This window comes from Lygodium microphyllum, chromosome 8, assembly GCF_053477565.2.
Source record: "Lygodium microphyllum isolate KBCC chromosome 8, Lygodium_microphyllum_v1.1.10, whole genome shotgun sequence".
NCBI classification, from domain to species: domain Eukaryota; kingdom Viridiplantae; phylum Streptophyta; class Polypodiopsida; order Schizaeales; family Lygodiaceae; genus Lygodium; species Lygodium microphyllum.
Genome location: NC_141142.1, coordinates 69054883 through 69075776, shown reverse-complemented (window position 1 = coordinate 69075776; position 20894 = coordinate 69054883). Strand labels below are relative to the sequence as shown.

The following is a 20894-nucleotide window of genomic DNA, read 5'->3' as shown; positions in this document are numbered from 1 at the left end:
CTCCTCAGTTCTTTTTAATTTTGCATTAAAAAAAGTTCTAATTATATTACTTAATTAAATACAGTGGCTCAATAGTGTAGTTGGAGCTAAAAAGTTACCTCAATATTTCCACACCTCTCAAAGTAAGTGTAAGAGGGATGGGAGAGAAGTGAAGAAAGGGGAGGGATGGGAGAGAAATGAAGTCCCCACAGTGAATGGATGATGGAGGATCAAGGATTTGCTTGGATAGCATAGGTTTTAGGACTCACTCTAGTGAAGACCAGCTCACAAGATGCCTTCTAGATGTGCCATCATGTAAGTCCCCCAATGAGCTCCGAGACTTTTGATCTCGATGTAGGAGGCTCTAGTATTTGATAGTTGGGAAGGGCTTGAAGGCCTACCATGACATAGGATCTAGCCTCATGATGAAGATAGTGCCTTGCATCTTTTGCCTCATAGATTGGGTGACATCATGGGCTAATTAGCTTGCCAATAAAAAGCACCCCAAGGATTGCACCTAAGCTCGACTTCACTTTCTGCAAAATTTTGTAGGCTCCTCTCATCACCAAGTGGGCCACCCTACAAGACCAAAGGCAATGCTTTGGGGTTCACAAACTTGTATGCTGTGAGTAACATTACATATCCCTACGTGTTGCATTTGTGCTAACAAGCTGCCCATTGGCAATTTGTTGTGAATGAATGAGACCCCTCATAGTTGCCAGTTGTCTCAAAAGCAATAAGTCAAAAGAAAGAGTGAGATTCTCCTTGACCACTCCACCACGTGCTCTCAAAACATTTGTGTGAAAGGCTTTGTGATGCTCTACTCAGCCCAATGCTAATCGGGAGTGGGGGTATAGTGAGCTTGTGCTTGCATTAGGATGTGCTTGCTTACTTGAGTTGCATAGGATCTGCAATCTAACTCAATCAATGCGTATCCCTCCCAATTCCATAGCCTCCCTTGGTGGATATTCATGGGTTGGTGAATTTTAAACTTGTCCCTCTTGGAACAATTAAGTTGTGCACGTGAGTTTAAGTTGCAATGTGAGTCATGGTCATAGGCAGACTTCATTTGGGCCGTGGGGGACATTGGTAGATGTTGTAGAGGGTAGATGCTAGTGGGTACCACACATAGATCTACTAGATTGCAGTATTGCGGAAGTGGATGCACTGCTTGAGTGAAAGAGATGAACATGCACACGCACACATACACATAGACACACACACAAATCAAATGGATGTAGCTTAGTTGGTTAAGTTGAATGTGAAAAGGTCTTTGGTTCAACTCCTGCAATCTGCATGCTCATTTAGTATAGGTATAGAAAAAAGGATATTTGAACATGGTCAATGGGTTAATAAAATTAGTGGCTTACTACTAGGGTAGCCACGAGAGAGAGAGAGAGAGAGAGAGAGAGAGAGAGAGAGAGAGAGAGAGAGAGAGAGAGAGAGAGAGAGAGAGAGAGAGAGAGAGAGAGATTGCGTGCCCTGCCCTGCCGTCGACTGGATGACCATCGCCCCTCACCCGCCATCGTTCCTGCTCCTGTCGCGTGTCATGCCAGCGGGACCTGCTCGTCGCGGCCCTGTTTGCCATCGCCAGTCTGACGCCTGACGCCTGTTGCGTCGCCTGTGCCCCGTCGCCATCGCCTGCAGCCCTGTCGCCTGTGCCCCGTCGTCCTCGTCAGCAGACCCGTCGCCGTCGCCAGCATCTGGCGCCCGTTGGCTGCGTGCCCCGCCCTGCCGTCGCCCGTCTGACCTGCGGGCTCTGCTCCTGGTCAACGCGCGTCTGCTCTGCGTGTCAGAGCTCCTCCCGTTGCCATCGGACCTGGGCCCGCTAGACTGTCGCCTGATCCCTGCTTCGCAGCGCGTCTGTTGCTGACGGTTCAGCCCTGCCGTCGCCTGCCAGCCTTCCTCCTCAGCGTTCTGGCCTTTGTCACTGCCCGTTGGCCCTGCGTTTCGCCCTCTTGCATCTGCTCCGTTAGGGTTGCGCCCTGACCCACGCGCTATCTACACTCCCTCGGGATAGGCCACGGCTGAGGCCGACAAGTCTGCGGGACTTGCAGAGAGAGAGAGAGAGAGAGAGAGAGAGAGAGAGAGAGAGAGAGAGAGAGAGAGAGAGAGAGAGAGAGCGCGAAGACAGCAGTATGGCTGGCCTGGATATGGATTTTCTCGACCAGACGGTGGCAGCCCTTGGCCCTGATTCCGATGCAGAGGAGCCGGAGGATATGATGCCATGCACGGAGGAGTTGCCTCCGGGTTCTGAACTGCCGTCTGCCGGCAAACGCTCCAAGCATACTTCTGATGAGCCAATGGGTCCTCCGGAACGTTCCTATGCGCAAGTGGCCTCTGATCCTGTGGATTCGCAGGAAATTGACTGGGAGCATTTGCTGGACTTTGCCAATACTCTGCTTGGCGATTATGTCCAGCATAATAATGAATCTTTTTCTGATGCGGGAACGGATGATGTGCTGGAAGCCACGGTGGACCCCAAATCAGTCTTGCGATCCTTCTCGGTGTTTTATGACCGTGCAGTTATACTTTTCTTCACTGGCAGGATACCAGTGCTTTCGCATATTCGCCAGTGGATGCACCATTTATTGCAAGGGGAGTGTGTTGAGGAGATCTTCCTTGGACCTCGCGGCTTTTATGAGGTGCTGTTGAAATCGGAAACGCATCGAGCTGAGCTCCTGTTCAAGTTGCCACTATTCTTTGATCGCCTCTTGGTCCATGTTGTGCCATGGCGCCCCATGGCCGACTTCCAGCGTCTGCTTCAACGAGAATGCCCGGTGTGGGTGGAGGTGGAAAATTGTCCGGCGGTCTATTGGCCCATGTTGAAGGATGCGATGGCGGTTGTGGGAACAGTGCTGGTTCCCCCAAGCCTCAGGGCGATGAACCGAAACCGTTTATGCATGCTATGGGACACGGCCAGGAAAAGGCCCGCGTGGCTTCGCCTCAATTGTTCAGGCATGCATCCTTTGCATTTTCGCTTGAAATGGGGCAACTTTGCGGGACACTGCTTTTCATGTGGTAAATTGGGGCATTTCATGGCCGAATGCCCTGAAAGGCAACCGTCTTCGGAGGATGCGCAGGTTGTGCTGCCCAAGGATGACATGGTGCTTGATGCCACGCCCCAGGAAGCCCTTCAGTCTCCTCATGTCATGGATAAAGGCAAACAACAGGTCCTGAGTGTGGATTCCCGTCGCACTGACTGGATTGAGGCACGTCCCAAAAAAGGTAAAAAGTTGGATGCAGGCCTGGCGGATCTTGGGCCTACTGCTTCCCAGGATTCCGTGCGCACGTATACGCGCAGGAAAGAAATGGTCACTTCACAGCAGGCTGCGCGTCCTACGGCCCCGTCTGCCCCTCGTAATCAGTCTCCAAGGAGAGTCTATACCGACGGCCCCAAAGGCCCACCTGCTAAGTTGGCGTTTGATGCCAAAGGTAATGTTATTACACCCTAGGATCGGCGTTATCCCCGCCCCTCTCCCAAGGCAGTGGATTTCCCTTCTACCTCTAAAGCGGGTCGCCAGAATTCGTTTGCAGTATTGGCTGATTTTCTGGATGAGGGTGTCCTGGATGCTCTCGTGGAAAAGGTGAAATCGAGGCAGTAGGCGCCTCGTTCCTGACTTCCTTCTTTGAGGATACATGAAGATAGCCACGTGGAATGTGTGAGGCATTTGCTCTCGCCATAAGCAACATGCCATGTGGACCGTCTTGCATGAGAACCAGTGGGATGTATTGTGTGCAGTTGAGCACAAAAGTCACGGTGAAGCAGGAAAAGTTGTGGATTGTCATGGATTCCGTCTGTTTTATGCAGGGACCCATGCTACGCACTATTCGGGCGTGCTGATGATTGTCCATGAGAAATATCAGCCTGTCCTTGTTAAAAATGATGTGCAGGGCCGCTTTCTGGTAATCGAAGTCTTATTTGAAGGAGAGATTTTATGGTTGTTGGGCCTCTATGCTCCGAATGATCCCGCATCCCGACGGGATCTTTGGTCCACTTTGCAGGGCTCCATGTCACTCGGCCGAAGGGGGTTTTTGATGGGAGATTTCAATATGTGTGTTGACTCTTCTCAGTCCACTTCAGGGCATTCGGTAATGGATACGCCGGAAAGCCGGGTGTGGAGTTCCTTTGCTTTGCACGTACTCAAGCAAGATCTTTGGTCGTGGCTTCACCCTTCTTTTTCAGGGTTTACTTTTCATTCCGCACAATATGCAACTACCTGGTCGCGGCTGGACAGAATGTATATCATGCAGGGGGATGATTTTCTTCCCGAGATGCTGGAAATGAAGGTCTTGCAGCAATATGCGTTGTCGGACCATTTCCCCCTCTAGCTTGAGATGCGGGCACAATCTATTGCACCTTTTGTGCAATTGCTGGATAGGCTCCCTTTACGTTTCAACTCCTCTTATTTGAAGCATTCAATTTTCCAGGGCTATATGCAGCAGTTGATTGAGAGGTTCTTATTGGACTTCGCCTCTGAGGGCTTGCCTTCATTTGCACGGCTGCTCTCTAATGTGCAGCGGGTTGCTCGGCAGTATGGGATCCATCATGCCTCGCTTTGTTGCCGACGTCGACATGCAGCAGAGGACTTATTGGCTTTGGTCCGTTCCTTGCTCCTGGATTCCCCAGATGATGATTTTCTGCTGTCACTGGAGAGGCGTTTGGCCCATCTTATTCAAGTATTTCAGTTGAAATCTTATCAGCAGGCCAAGCTGCATAACTTGACTGACACATTGCAAGATAGTGCCTGCCAGTCTCATAAGTTCTTTCGCGCCTTGCATGCGTCTCCGGCTCGCGAAAATATGACCAGACTCCAGGATTCGGAAGGTCGCATGGTCACTGATCCGCAGACCATTGTCACTATGTGCAGAAATTATTTTATGGAACTTCTTGGTTCTTCTCCCTCGCCTTCTAGCCAGGTTACGCATGCCGCTCGGTCTTCTATCATCTGGTCCGCCAGCAGGTTCCAGTTGATATGCAAGCCACTTTGGAGGTGGATATTTGCGAGGAGGAGGTTATGGATGTTTTGTTGCACCTGCCGAAGGATAAAAGTCCTCGCTGGGATGGTCTCACTAATGAATTCTTTCAGACCTCGGCCACGCAGTTGGTGAAGCCATTGGTGGTCATGTTTCAGCAGGTTTGGGAAACAGGGGTCATGCCCTCCTCATGGAAAGAAGGCCTTATCAAACTAATTCTAAAGGTCCCTTCGCCGTCAAAGCTGCAACACTGGAGACCAATCTCTTTGATGGGCTCCATGTATAAAATCTACTCCAAAGTGCTGGCGAATCGGCTTCACAAGCACCTTCCAGCTATTGTGCATCCTCTCCAATATGGTTTCATTAAGGGCCGCAACATTCTGCATAATATCTTAAATGTGCAAATGGCTATTGACTATGCGCGGCACTCCGGTCAGGAAGTGGTATTGATTCAATTGGACTTGGAAAAGGCGTTTGATTATGTGGACTGGTCTTTCATTGCAGATCTCATGTCTGCTATGGGCTTTGGTACCCGGATGTCCCGATTGATCTACACCATTAGTGCTGCGGCTTCCTCCAGAGTTATGCTCAATGGTGGGGTTACAGAGCCATTTGTCCTTGCACGCTCGGTCAAACAGAGTTGTCCTTTGAGCCCTCTCTTCTTTGCCCTGGCGACTCACCCGATCCTTTCAATGTTATCCTCCATGGCAGCCTCTGCTCAGCTGGCAGGGCTGTCTCTTCCTTTGGGTCAGCACTTCGTTAGCCAATCTTTGGCTGATGACATCTTTATGATTTTGCAGGCGGACAGGGACAACATTCGAAGGGCATTAGATGTTTGGACACTCTTTGGTCAGGCCTCTGGGCTTCGCATCAATGCCTTTAAGTCAGCCATTCTCAGTTGTACGGAGCCTGATTTACAGTCATTAGGCTGGCAAGGCCAGGTGGTTTCCCGTGGCTCCATTGTGAGGCATCTTGGATACCCATTGGGGGTGGATGTACGGCGAAAAGACATGCTGGAGTGGATTTCACAAAAACTGGCGGCGAAGTTTATGTATTGGAAGTCGCAAGCGTGGCCATTCCATGTCCGCCTCAAAGTGGCCCAGACAATCATGTTACCAATGCTAACGTATTTCCTGCCTTTGTTGCCATGGACGCCTACTACTTTGAAGGCTCTCACTCATTCCATCCGTTTCATGCTATGGAAGAAGGATTCACTGCAGGCAGGCATTTCGTGGATTTCATGGTCACATACATGTACCCCTAAGCGCATGGGTGGTGGAGCTATTTTGGATGGAGAAACTCATATGCTAGCTCTCCGTTGGTCCCTTTTTCGTGCCATGTGTGTGGATCATCACCCGTGGACCATCATAGCCCGTTATTTTCTTGAGGACAGCGGGCTCCGCCATGGTAACACACGGCTTCGGGCCTCCTGGTGGCATGTGCTTAATGCTGACTCTCGTTTTTCCAGTCCCTCTTCCTCTTTGTTACTGCACTTGGTCGGCTCTTGGAAAGTGGTGCTCCAAAAGGCCCGTTGGCACCCAGTAGGGGACCGCTTGCAGACTAACTCCTTTCAGCTGGAATTGTTGGCAGTATCGAGACTCCTTTCATGGGAAGATAAACATCAGCTCAGACCAAGATTTAACCGCATGGCCCGTTTAGGTGTGACGTCGGTTGCGGATGCTACCCTTGCCACTTGCAATGTCCTCGTATCGTTTCGGACTGCTAGGCGACTCTTCAAGATCCCGCGCGGATACCGTGATTTATGGGAAAAGCTTTCGTCGGAGCTTCAGGGTAGGCAACCCTTTCCTGTCTTGGCTGTGGATCGCCCTTGGCAGGACTGGGACCTTGCAGGCCGGTTGAGTCTGGAAAAGGCCTCTACTAATCAGGTGTATCATCTTCTCATTCAAGATCACCAATGGCTGGGTGAGAAAGCTAATACTGTTTGGGGACTGCGGAAATCGCTGTCATGGTGGCAGACAACGCTGATGGAGGGCTGGCTGAATAAGACACCTTTCAAATGCAAGGTCTTTCTTTGGCGGGTGATGATTGGTGGTCTTCCTCTTGCCTCGGCCCTTGCCAAGCGTCGCATCTCGAATGGCAATTGTTTCTTCTGTACCACACCGGCGGAATCGGCCCGACATCGTTTTCTTTCTTGCCCGCTCGCCAAGAATATCTGGTCACTCTTGTCGCACATTTGGCGCGCGGTGGTGGGGTCCTCACTAACTCCTTTCGACTGGGTTTTTGTGCGCCCGAAGTATCCCACACCGCCACAGTTGCATGTGAAGATCTTATTTCACTTTTTCAGATACTGGGGATGCTGGCACATTTGGACCACGCGCAATGCTTTTCTCTTTGATTCGGCCTCTAATGTACCGTGACATATTGCCAGGCTTAAAGGGCTCTTGCATTGGCAGCTAGATCTCATCCGACACTCCGACTTGCTCCCTCGGGAGGATTTGCATCCTTGGCATATGGCAATTGCCTCTGGGTCGTTGCCATGATTGGAGTAACCTTTTTAGTGCATTACTACGGGGATTCCCCACATGTTGGCCTAGGGCCCTCGTGTCTCTTGTAATCAGAAAAAAGAGAGAGAGAAAGAGAGAGAGAACCTCTTCACATGATGGCTTAGTGTCATCATGTATCTTGTAATCAAGTAATCTTGTATTTTTTTCGTAATTAATACAATTACCTTTTACGAAAAGAGAGAGAGAGAGAGAGAGAGAGAGAGAGAGAGAGAGAGAGAGAGGATGTGTCGCCTGCAGCCCCGTCACCATCGCCTAGTGTCCCGTTGTCGTCGCCTGACCCTCGTCGCTTGCAGCCGCCTTTTGGTCGTCGCCCGTAGGCCCGTCGCCTGCCCTTGACGCCCCGTCGACTGCCGCTGAGTCCCCCGCCCTGCTGTCGGACAGCCCATCGACTGTGTCCCTCACCCGCCTGAATTGCGACCTCTGCGCCTGCTTCTCGCCTGTTCGCCCTGTCCGTTAGGGTTTCTGCTGACGTCGGACCCCTGCCCTGCGCCCTAGACTGCCCCGCTCTGTCGTCGATTGCCAGCCCTTTGTTTCGCCCTCCTGCGCCTGCACTGTTAGGGTTGTGCCTTGCCACACGTGTTCTTGGGATAGGTCACGACTGAGGCCGACAGGTAAAGCTCAGGTTTCATCGGCTGTGCTTGCACAATACGCCCCTGGACAGCGTCTCTGTACAGGAGAGAGAGAGAGAGAGAGAGAGAGAGAGAGAGAGAGAGAGAGAGAGAGAGAGAGAGGGAGGGATGGAGGGAGGGAGGGAGGGAGGGAGGGAGGGAGAAAGAAAGAAAGAAAGTTATATTAACGTCTTTTAAAGACCAAAACTGGCCTATGAGACAAACTGTGATACAACTGATGAGGTCCAGCTATCCAAAATAAAAGTGCTGAATGAAAAGCTAAAAACTGGAAACTGAAAACACGGTGCTGTGAGTGTGATAAGTGTCGTGTATGTGTATGTGCGTATGTAGCTCTGGTACTCCAGATAATGGCTACAAAAGGGGGACAAATGTCGGCTGTGATAGGGGAACAACTGTCGGCTGTGATAAAGTGGTGCGATGTGTATATGTAACAGATGCAGGGAGATATACTATCCTGGGATGTAGTAGTAGTCCTCGAAGTCGCTAATAGCAGGTGATCCCTCCTAGATGCAGGATGTGGTACATCGGCGGTGGAGAAAGAGCAAACTGGAGATCTGAGATCCAATGTGTCGAGTGTCGTCGGATCTCAGTCTGCTGTCGATGTAGATCAAGAATCCTCCGGATCTCCTATCGGTGTGGCTGTGGGGTCCGAAACCCACGGATCCTCGTGCGGCGTCGGGTACGCTGGTCCTCAGCCTGCTGTAGTGTGAGCCCGGAGGTCTGGCTGGAGGCTGGTACAGTAGCTCTCACTCTGTCTGTCTGAAAGAACTGTGTAATAGTCATCTGGGTGGGCCCCTCTCTGACTGGGACCTGCTGTGTGCTCTGCTCTCTGATGTGCCATGCCTCTCCCAGAAAACGGCCAAATGATCTCTGATCCATATCAGTCATACATCCCTGAAGTGAGCTGCTCAATGTGTATCTAGATCTCAACTCTGAGTATGCCGGGCATCTGAGAACAAAATACTCCTCACTCTCCACCTCTGATTTGCAAAGGGGGCATATCCTCTCCTCTCGTGGGATGCCACTGGCTCTGCCACTCTCAATCATAAGCTGATGTGATGATACCCTGAGCTGTCCAATAAGAACTCTCAATCGATGTGGCATATAGATCTGCATGTATCTCGGAATCTCTATGAATCCCTGCTCTGATATGCTCAAGAACTGTGTATAATAATGTGCCATCTTCGATGGCAGTGGCTGTGCAGGGCTGACCCATGTCCTCTGTATATAAATATGCCATATCTCCTGTCTGATGACTCTGTTCCTCTCAGAGAGAGAGAGAGGGTGTAAGTGGGAGTCTGAGTATCATATAGAAGAGGTGGGAGTCTATCAATGTCCAGCCCATGTCTGTCAAACCAAGCTCTAGTCTGTGCATACCATGATGTGGTATCCCCCGCTCGAGCCAAACGTACTGATACAATATGGCTGGCCTGGATCTGGCTTTTATAGACCAAACGGTGGCAGCTCTTGGTCCGGATTCTGATACCGAGAAACCAGAGGATATGGTTTCGTGCACAGAGGAGATGCCCCCTGCTCCTGACCTCCAGCCAGCGGGCAAACGCACCAAGCATACTTCGGCAGGGACAATGGATCATCAGCATCGTTCCTATGCTCAGGTTGTTTCTGATTTTGTGGACTCTCAGGATGTTGATTGGGAGCATTTGCTGGAGTTTGCCAACACTCTGCTTGGCGATTATGTTCAGCATAATCAGGAAGTCTTTTCGGACTTTGCAACGGAAGATGTTCTGGAAGCCACTGTGGACCCGAAACATGTCTTGCGCTCCTTTTCAGTGTTTTATGAACGTGCTGTGATACTTTTTTTCATTGGTAGGATCCCACTGCTTTCCCGTATTTGCTAGTGGCTGCACAGTCTGCTACAAGGGGAATGTGTTGAAGAGATTTTTGTTGGGCCCCGGGGTTTTTTTGAGGTGCTGTTGAAATCAGAGACACACCGTGCTGCTCTCCTGTCTAAACTGCCTTTGTTCGTTGATCACCGTCTGGTCCATGTGGTGCCATGGCGCCCAATGGCAGATTTTCAGCGTCTACTGCAACGTGAATGCCCTGTGTGGGTTGAAGTGGAAAACTGTCCGGTTGTTTATTGGCCACTGTTAAAAGACGCCATGGCCGCTGTGGGCACTGTTCTGGTCCCCCCAAGCCTAAGGGCCATGAATCGCAACCGTCTGTGTATGTTATGGGACACTGCTCGGAAAAGGCCTGCTTGGTTATGTATTAACTGCTCTGGCATGCATCCGTTACATTTTCGTTTGAAATGGGGCAACTTTGTAGGACATTGCTTTTTGTGTGGAAAATTGGGGCATTTTGTGGCTGAATGCCCAGGGAAGCACCACACTTCAGATGCTGTGCATGTTGCGCAGCCCATGGAAGATATGGTGTGTGATGCTCCATCGCAGGATACCACCCAGCCACCTAAAGTTTTGGATAAAGGTAAACAATAGGTCTCGGGTTTGGATTCTCGTGGCAACGACTGGGTAGATGTACGCGTGAAAAAAGGCAACAGGCTTGTTGCTGGCATGGTGGATATTGTGCCTACTGCCTCACCAGATTCCATGCGTACGTATATGCGCAGGAAAGAAATGTTGTCTTCAGAGCACTCTGCTCTTGCTATGGTTTTCTCTGCTCCCCGTCAACAGCCAGCTAGGAGAGTGTATTCGGATGGTCCAAAGGGTCCACCTGCTAAGCTGGCTTTTGATACTAGCGGTAACGTCATTACCCCATGGGATCGTCGTTATCCCCTCTTCCATCCCCAAGACAGCGGATATGCCATCTACCTCCAAATCTAGTCGTCAGAACTCTTTTGCCGTGTTAGCTGATTTTTTGGATGAGGGAGTCCTGGACATTCTCGCAGAAAAGGTCACATCGAGGCAAGCTGTGCCTTGTACCCGATTTTCTTTTGAATCCACATGAAGATAGCCACGTGGAATGTGCGAGGAATTTGTTCTCGCCACAAGCAACATGCCATGTGGACTATATTGCATGAGAATCAGTGGGATGTCGTGTGCTGTTGAGCACAAGAGTCACGGTGAAGCAGGAAAAGTTGTGGATTGCCATGGCTTTCGTTTGTTCTATGTAGGGACACATGCCAGGCAGTATTCTGGTGTGCTTATGATTGTACATGAAAAATATCAGCCGGTTCTTATCAAGAATGATGTACATGGCCGCTTTGTGGTGATTGAAATTTTATTCGAAGGAGAGATCTTATGGTTACTTGGCCTCTATGCTCCAAATGATCCTTTATCTCGCCGGGAGCTTTGGCATACCTTGCAGACTTCCTTGTCCCTTGGCAGACGGGGTTTTTTGATGGGGGATTTTAATATGTGTGTTGATTCTTCACAGTCCACATCAGAGCATTCGGTAATGGATGCGCCGGAAAGTCGTATGTGGCAGGAGTTGGCTCTTGCCGTTCTTAAGCAAGATCTCTGGTCTTGGCTGCATCCTTCTTCTACCGGGTTTACTTTTCATTCTGCCTAGTATGCAACAACATGGTCGCGGTTAGACTGCATATACATCATGCAGGATGATGATTTCCTTCCTGAGATGCTCGAAATGAAAGTGTTCCAACAATATGCCTTGTCGGATCATTTCCCTCTACAGCTTGAGCTCCTTGCACAACCCATTGCACCTTTCAAGCAATTTCTGGGTAGACTCCCTTTGCGTTTCAACTCGCCTTATTTAAAGCATGCAATCTTTCAGGGCTATACGCAGCAATTGATTGATTGATTCTTATTGGATTTCTCATCTCAGGGCATTGTTTCATTTGAACGATTGCTCTCTAATGTGCTGCGGGTTGCTCGGCAGTATGGGATCCATCATGCCTCTCTTTGTCGGCGGCGCCGACAGGCAGCGGAGGACCTGCTGGCTTTGGTTCGTTCTTTGCTGGTGGATACTCCAGATGATGTATTTCTGCTGTCACTAGCAATGCGTCTGGCTGATCTTATTAAAGAGTTTAGTTGAAATCTTATCAGCAGGTCAAATTGCAACATCTGATGGAGACTTTGCAAGATAGTGCTTGTCAGACTCATGAGTTCTTTCGAGCTCTCCATGCCTCTCCTACTCGAGAGAATATGACTAGACTCCAGGATGTAGAAGGTCAAATGGTCCTTGATCCGCAGACTATTGTGAATATGTGTAGGAATTATTTCCTCGACCTTCTTGGTTCTACTTTTGCTCCTTCAGGCCAAATTGCTCATGCTCGTTCAGTTTTTTATGATCTGGTCCGCAATCAGGTTCCTCAGGACATGCAATCTACTCTGGAGGCAGATATTTGTGAGGCAGAGGTTATGGATGTTCTGTTACACTTGCCCAAGGATAAAAGTCCTGGCTGGGATGGTCTCACCAATGAGTTCTTTGAGTTTTTTGCCACCCAGCTCGCGAAACCATTGACGGCTTTGTTTCAGCGGGTGTGGGAAACGGGGATCATGCCTTCCTCATGGAAAGAAGGTCTTATTAAACTGCTTCCAAAAGTTCCTTCGCCATATGTTGAAACAGTGGCACCCAATTTCTTTGATGGGTTCTATGTATAAAATCTTTTCCAAAGTAATGGCGAATCGCCTCCATAAGCATCTTCCTGCCATTGTGCATCCTCTCCAATATGGTTTCATTAAGGGCAAAAACATTTTGCACAATGTATTAAATGCGCAACTGGCGATTGATTATGCAAAGCATTCAAATTAGGAGGTCATACTGGTTCAATTGGACTTGGAAAAGGCTTTTGATTATCTGGACTGGTCTTTCATTGTAGAACTTATGTCTACTATGGGCTTTGGTGCTCGGATGTCTCGTCTGATCTACACTATCAGTGATGCAGCATCTTCGCGAGTCATGCTGAATGGAGGCGTTACCAAGCCAATTGTCCTTGCCCGCTCTGCCAGACAGGAGTGCCCTTTGAGTCCTCTCTTCTTTGCCCTTGCGACTCATCCGGTTCTTTCGATGTTATCTCATATGGCAGCTTCTACTCAGTTGGCTGGATTGTCGCTTCCCTCTGGACAGCACTTCATTAGTCAATCCTTGGCTGATGACAGTTTTATGATTCTGCGTGCGGACAAAGATAACCTTCGCAAAGCATTAGATGTTTGGGCTCTCTTTGGTCAGGCTTCCGGTCTTCGCATCAACGCTTTGAAATTGGCCATTCTCAGCTGCACGGAGTTGGATTTGCAGTCATTGGACTGGCAGGGAATGGTTGTCCCCCGTGGCTCCATTGTCAGGCATCTTGGGTACCCTTTGGGTGTTGATGTTCCCCCAAAGCAGCTACTACAGTGGATTTCACAGAAACTGGCGGCTAAGTTTCTGTATTGGAAGTCTCAGGCCTGGCCCTTCCATGTTCGCCTCAAAGTAGCCCAGACAATTATGTTGCCAATGCTTACATATTTCTTGCCATTGCTGCCCTGGACTACTACTACACTGAATGCTCTTACTCAGTCTATTCGTTTCATGTTATGGAAGAAGGATTCCTTGCATGCAGGCATTTCCTGGATTTCTTGGTCGCATGCGTGCACCCCCAAAAGCATGGGTGGAGGGGCTATTTTAGATGCCCAAACTCATATGTTGGCACTCCGCTGGTCTCTTTTTCGCGCCATGTGCTCGGATCATCATCCTTGGGTCGTCATAGCTCGTTATTTTCTTGAGGATCACGGGCTTCTGCATGGTAACCCAAATCTGCAGTTCTTGGTGGCATGTTCTCGGTTCTCCAGTTCTTCCTCATCTCTGCTTGCCCATTTGGTGTGTTCCTGGAGACTGGTCCTCTGGAAGTCTCAGTGGCATCCAGCGGAGGATCGCTTAGCTACTAATTCTTTTCAATTGGAACTGTTGGTAGTCTCGCGGTTAATTTCGTGGGAAGGTAAACATGAGCTTCGACCAAAATTCAACCGCATGGCACGTTTGGGCTTAACTTTGGTCGTGGATGCCACCCTTGCCAGTCGCAATATGTTGATATCATTTTGTACAGCCAGGAGGCTTTTCAGGATCCCTCGTTGATACAAGTATGTATGGGAACAGCTTTTGATGGTGCTCCAGAGCAGACAACCCTTTCCTGCCCTTGCTACGGATCGTCCCTGGTAGGACTGGGACTTTGCAGGCAGGCTGAACTTAGAAAAGGCTTCAGCTAACTAGGTGTATCATCTTCTGATTAAAGATCATCAATGGCTGGTTACTAAAGCTAATACTCTATGGGGATTGCATAAATCCCGGTCATGGTGGAGGGTAACTGTGATGGAGGGCTAGTTGAACAAGACACCCTTCAAATATAAGGTCTTTCTTTGGAGGGTGATGATTGGTGGTCTTTCGCTTGCTTCAGCTCTTTCCAAGCGCCGAATCTCCAACGCCAACTGTTTCTTTTGCACCACCACTGTGGAATCTGCCCGTCATCGTTTTATTTCTTGCCCCCTTGCTCAGAAAATCTGGTCATTCTTGTAAGCTGTTTGGCGAGCGGCGGTTGGTTTCTCGCTACGCCCGTTTGATTGGGTTTTTGCGCAGCCCAAATATCCCACACCGACACAGCCACATATGAAGATCTCGTTTCACTTTCTTCGATATTGGGGCTGTTGGCACAATTGGACCATTCGGAATGCTTTTCTTTTTGATTCCGCCTATAATGTTTAGCGGCATATTGCTAGGCTTAAAGGTCTCTTGTCTTCTCCGGCACTCTGACATGCTCTCTCGGGAGGACTTACGTCCCTGGCATATGGCAATTTCCTTCGTGTCTTTGCCATGACTTTGTAACTCTTTGGCCGTCTGGTTCTTGTAGAGAGTCAATGTGTACACACGATGGGGTAGAGCCATCGTGTATCTTGTAATCATGCAAACTTTTCGTAATTAATACAATTACCTTTTACGAAAAAAAAAGAGAGAGAGAACAAATTTTACGAAAAAAAGAGAGAGAGAGAACAAACATCCATTACGAAAAAAAAAGAGAGAGAGAGAACACTCATTCATGAAAAGAAAGAGAGAGAACACAAAATCATGTATTGCACGCGGGCTAACAGGTTGAGGACCAACCGTGCGGCTACACATAGTTCCTAAGGAGATGACCTGCAACTTGGTGAATAGAGAAGGCATGTTTAGGTTTTGTGTGGCAACTGGGGAGATAGGGAGCTTGCCCATATTGCAGACCCGTGCTTTCTCCCTCTCTCTCTCTCTCTCTCTCTCTCTCTGTGTGTATGCATTGAGCTCCCCTCTAGTATTGCTCCATATATTTTCGCCAGCGTGTGGCCTACCATGATGGTCATGTGACCTGCATAATAATTTGTCTCGAATCTTCGTCAAGAACTTGGAAGTTGTCCTTATCGAACTTGACCATAAGGCCAAGTGCACAAATCTTGCTCATGGAAAGTAGATTATATTCCAAAACTGGTACATAGAGAACCTTTGATCTATGAGTAACACCGTGCCCATCCGGAATTAGCTGCATATCACCTTTGCCCCTTGATAGTGATCAAAGAGTTGTCACCATTGAGAATTTTATCGGACGTACATGGGCAATACCATCTATAGGAGTCATGTGGCGGGACGCTCGACTATCCACAATCTACTCACGAGGTTGTGGGGCCATCATTGCTGAATCAAAAGCCGCTGTTGTTGAATCATCAATCACCTCCAAACGGGGAAATGGTGCTGATGAAGAAGCAGCCACTGCTCCTCAGTCCTTCGTAGATTTCTCCTTCTTTGGTGTCCTTCTTGTCCTTGTGGGGGCAATCCTTCTTCCAATGACATGTCTTGCCACAAATGTGACAAGTAGGCTTCTTGGCTTTGTCATGCTTGGTCTTCTCATCCTTCCTCTTTTTGTTGTTCTTGTTAGAGTCCTGCAATGCGGAAGCATGGGACCAAGATTGAGAGAGTAGGGTGAACATAGAGAGCAGAGAGAGAGAGAAAGAGACAGAAGAACAAGATCTGCTGTATGAAGTATGCTGAATACAAAGGAATGCAGATATGTACACGGGCGCAGTGCGTATGTCTGCGTATCTCGACCTCAACAATGTCTCCTTGGTGTACACCTCGAAGTCTGCTGCAATCTGCTCGATCTCTGTCCTGAAATCTGCAACTGCAAGTGTTTGAGTGTGCTGGTGTCAGGCTATTTATAGCCTGCTGAAATGCCAAAAAAAATATGTCAGGTCGGCTGCATTAAATGCAGCCAACTGTACTGCATAGTGTCCGACTGTACTTGCACTATCCGACTGGATTGCCACGTGGCAGTCCGACTGCATCCTGCATATCTGGCTCCATCGTAGATGCTGATGTGGCACTCTGCACAGTTGCTTGCTGATGTGGCATCTGCTGATGTGGCACTGACAGATGGTAAACCTGCTCCGCACACCGAAACACTCTCAAATGGCTGCCTGGCTAGAAAAATACATATGTACACAGCCTAACTGAGGAAAATGCTTGTCCAGGGGATGACAATGAGGGATTTGGAATGTCGTTGAAGTAGAGCCTAGGGAAGTGCCTTCGTAAACAAATCTGCAAGATTGTCCTCCATCTTGCAGTACTTCACATCTATGGTCTCATCCAGAAGCTTCTCCCTGATGAAGTGGTACTGGATCTCAATGTGCTTCTTCCCTGTTGGTGCTCCATTATAGTGCGATCCATCTCGATCACACTTCGGGTCTTCCGTTCCAAGATGCCATTTTCTTGAGGGGTGTTGGTATTAGCAAACTCGTGGTGAACCCCTCTATCTACTCAAAAACTAGCAAACTCATTAGAAACAAATTCACCACCCTTGTCGGAGCGCAAGGTCTTAAGTCTCCGGTCCGATCGGTTCTCCTCAAAGAGAAGCCAATCCTTGAAGTGGGAGAAAGCCCGACTTCAACTGCAAAAAATAGGCCCAAGTCATCCTGCTGTAGTCATCTATGATCAGCATGAAGTACAAGCTCCCCTTAAGGGACTCATTCCTCATTGGTCCGCATAGATCCGTAGATACAAGCTCCAAGGGTAAAGTAGACCTCCTCGAAGCCTTATTGGGAATGGCATCATGATGCTGCTTTCCAAGAATAGAGGAGAGATAGGGCTGTTTGCTCACCACTATATCTGGCAAACCTCGAATAAGCTATCCTCGCGATGCCTTCCGAAGGTACTCATAGTTTAGGTGCCCAAACTGAGCATGCCATAGCTCGAACTATGACTAAGAGGTAAGAAGAAGAGAGGTAAGAGCGGAAGAAGACTTCAATTTGTAGACTCCATTCTCCTTATATCTTGTAGAGAGGACTTTCCTCGATCCATGATCAAGCACTCCAACAACATCACTGTCAAACTCCACCAAAAGACCAAGGGAGCAAATCTTATGAATCGAAAGTAGTGATACCCCAAACTTGTCACATATAGCACCTTCGAAGTATGTGTACCACCTCATCTATCTGGAATCAACTGCATCTCACTCTGTCCAGCTATAGACACTGAAGAGTTGCTCCAATGAGAATTTGCCTACGTGAAGGTCGCAAATGGGAAATACCAACAGTCGAAGGGGTCATATACCGTGACGCTCCACTCTCCAGCCTAGGGGGCCTTCATCACAGCATCAGAAGTCTTCGGTGAAGGGACCTCAACCACTACTAAATGAAGAAAAGCAGCTGATGAGGGAGCAACCACCGCTCTAGAATCCTTCGTAGACTTGTCCTTCTTGTTGTCCTTGTCTTTGTTGGGGCAGTTTGTTGCAAAGGCTGTTCGGAGCTGAGAGTGAAGGTTTAGAGAGTTGAGAGTAGTAGACTGAGAGAGTGAGCACGACACTTGATGTTCGGTACAAAGACTAGTGTACCACATTTTAGGTTTTGAATATATATAAAGTACAAGTGAAAGGGTGCGTTCACACCCGAACACGGTAAAAGGCACAGTGAGCCTTTATTTTCAACAACCTCCCACCTAAAGGCAACGTGCCTGAAGGTAGAGGAAAGAATCAGCTAAGTCTATGTATGTACAAAGTTGAAAGATACATATAGTATCCAACCCCCATCATCCGGCGGCAATGAGCAAACCGCTCGGTTGGAAGACCCTTCGTAAGAAGGTCTGCAGGATTATCATATGTATGTACCTTGACAAGCTCAATGCCTTTGCTGTCAAGTACATCCTTGATACAGTGATACTTTATATATATGTGCTTTGTCTTTGCGTGAAAGACATGATTTTGTGCAGACATGATAGCACTCTGACTGTCGTAGGGGAGGATAGGAATCTCTGTAATCCCAAGCTCTCTTACCAGACGTGAAATCCATAAAGCTTCTTTGCATGCCTCTGTGACAACCATATATTCTGCCTCTGCAGTAGACAATGCACACACTTTTGCAGCCTAGATATCCAAGAGACTGCTCCTCTTGTGAACATGATGACATATCCTGAAGTAGACTTCTTGCAGTCAGGATGGCTAGCATAGTCTGCATCCGTGTAATCGACAACAGGTGACTTCTGCTTACCAAAGCAGATACATAAATCCTTTGTGCCCTTAAGGTATCTCATGATACCCTTCACTGCTTCCCAATGCTTTTTGCTAGGATATGCCATGTATCTGCCAGCTACTCCCACCGCAAATGCAATGTCAAGACGTGTAGCAACCATAGCTTACATCAAGCTACCAATAGTTGAAGCATAGGGTATCTTGGCCATTTCAGCCTTTCCATCATCGGATGTAGGGCTGTCATCTGCACTAAGTTTCACATATGGAGGTAATGGTAGACTCATAGCTTCCCCCTCGTCTATATTGAAACATTGCAAAACTTTTGTAATATACTCCTGTTGTGACAAATAAAGAAGACCCTTTGATCTGTCTTTTTTTTTTCGTAAAAGGTAATTGTATTAATTACGAAAAGGTACAAGATTACATGATTACATGATTACAAGAGACACGAGGGCCCTAGGCCAACGTGTGGGAAATCCCTGTACTAATGCACGAAAAAGGTTACACCAATCATGGCAACGACCCAGAGGCAATTGCCATATGCCAGGGAAGCAAATCCTCCCGAGGGAGCAAGTCGGAGTGCCGGATGAGATCTATCTGCCAATGCAAGAGCCCTTTAAGCCTGGCAATATGTCTCGGTACATTAGAGGCCGAATCAAAGAGAAAAGCATTGCGCGTGGTCCAAATGTGTCAGCATCCCCAGTATCTGAAAAAGTGAAATAAGATCTTCATATGTAACTATGGCGGTGCAGGGTACTTTGGGCGCACAAAAACCCAATCGAAAGGAGTTAGTGAGGACCCCACAACTGCGCGCCAGATTTGCGACAAGAGTGACCAGATATTCTTGGCGAGCGGGCAAGAAAGAAATCGATGTCGGGTTGATTCCGCAGTAGTGGTACAGAAGAAACAATTGCCATTCGAGATTCTACGCTTGGAAAGGGCCGAGGCAAGAGGAAGACCACCAATCATTACCCGCCAAAGAAAGACCTTGCATTTGAAAGATGCCCTATTCAGCCAGCCCTCCATCACCGTTGCCTGCCACCATGATTGCGATTTCCGCAGTCCCCAAACAGTATTAGCTTTCACACCCAGCCATTGGTGATCTTGAATGAGAAGATGATACACCTGATTAGTAGAGGCCTTTTCCAGACTCAACCGGCCTGCAAGGTCCCAGTTCTGCCAAGGACGAGCCACAGCTAGGGCAGGAAAGGGTTGCCTACCCTGAAGCTCCGACAAAAGCTGTTCCCATAAACCACGGTATCCGCGCGGGATCCTGAAAAGTCTCCTAGCAGTCCGAAACGATGCGAGGACATTGCGAGTGGCAAGGGTAGCATCCGCAATCGAAGTCACACCTAAACGGGCCATGCGGTTAAATCTCGGTCTGAGCTGATGTTTGTCTTCCCATGAAAGTAATCTCGATACTGCCAACAATTCCAGCTGAAAGGAGTTAGTATGCAAGCGGTCCCCCATTGGATGCCAACGGGCCTTTTGGAGCACCACTTTCCAAGAGCCGACCAAGTGCAGTAACAGAGAGGAAGAGGGACTGGAAAATCGAGAGTCAGCATTAAGGACATGCCACCAGGAGGCCCGAAGTCGTGTATTACCATGGCGTAGCCCGCTGTCCTCAAGAAAATAACGGGCTATAATGGTCCACGGGTGATGATCCACACACATGGCACGAAAAAGAGACCAACGAAGAGCCAGCATATGAGTTTCTGCATCCAAAATAGCTCCACCACCCATGCGTTTAGGGGTACATGTATGTGACCATGAAATCCAGGAAATACCTGCCTGCAGTGAATCCTTTTTCCATAGCATGAAACGAATGGGATGAGTGAGAGCCTTCAAAGTAGTAGGCGTCCATGGCAGCAATGGTAGGAAATACGTTAGCAATTGGTAGCATAATTGTCTGAGCCACTTTGAGGCGGACATGGAATGGCCATACTTGCGACTTCCAATACATAAACTTCGCCAGCAGTTTTTGTGAAATCCACTCCAGTAGTTCCTTTGGCCGTACATCCACCCCCAATGGGTATCCAAGATGCCTGACAATGGAGCCACGGGAAACCACCTGGCCCTGCCAGCCTAATGACTGTAAATCAGGCTCCGTGCAACTGAGTATGGCTGATTTAAAGGCATTGATGCGAAGACCAGAGGCCTGACCAAAGAGCGTCCAAACATCTAATGCCTTTCAATTGTTGTCCCTGTCCGCCCGCAAAATCATAAAGGTGTCATCAGCCAAAGATTGGCTAATGAAGTGCTGCCCGAAAGGAAGAGACAATCCTGCCAGCTGAGCAGAAGCCGCCATTGAGGATAACATTGAAAGGACCGGGTGAGTCGCCAAGGCAAAGAAGAGAGGACTCAAAGGGCAACCCTGTCTGACCGAGCGTG

General features: G+C 48.7%; 1 protein-coding gene across 2 annotated transcripts in view; it reads left to right on the top strand.

The window, feature by feature from the left end:
• Positions 1-20894, top strand: part of LOC148032425 (CMP-sialic acid transporter 2-like) — a 109525-nt gene that overhangs the window by 1651 nt on the left and 86980 nt on the right. The window lies entirely within an intron of this gene.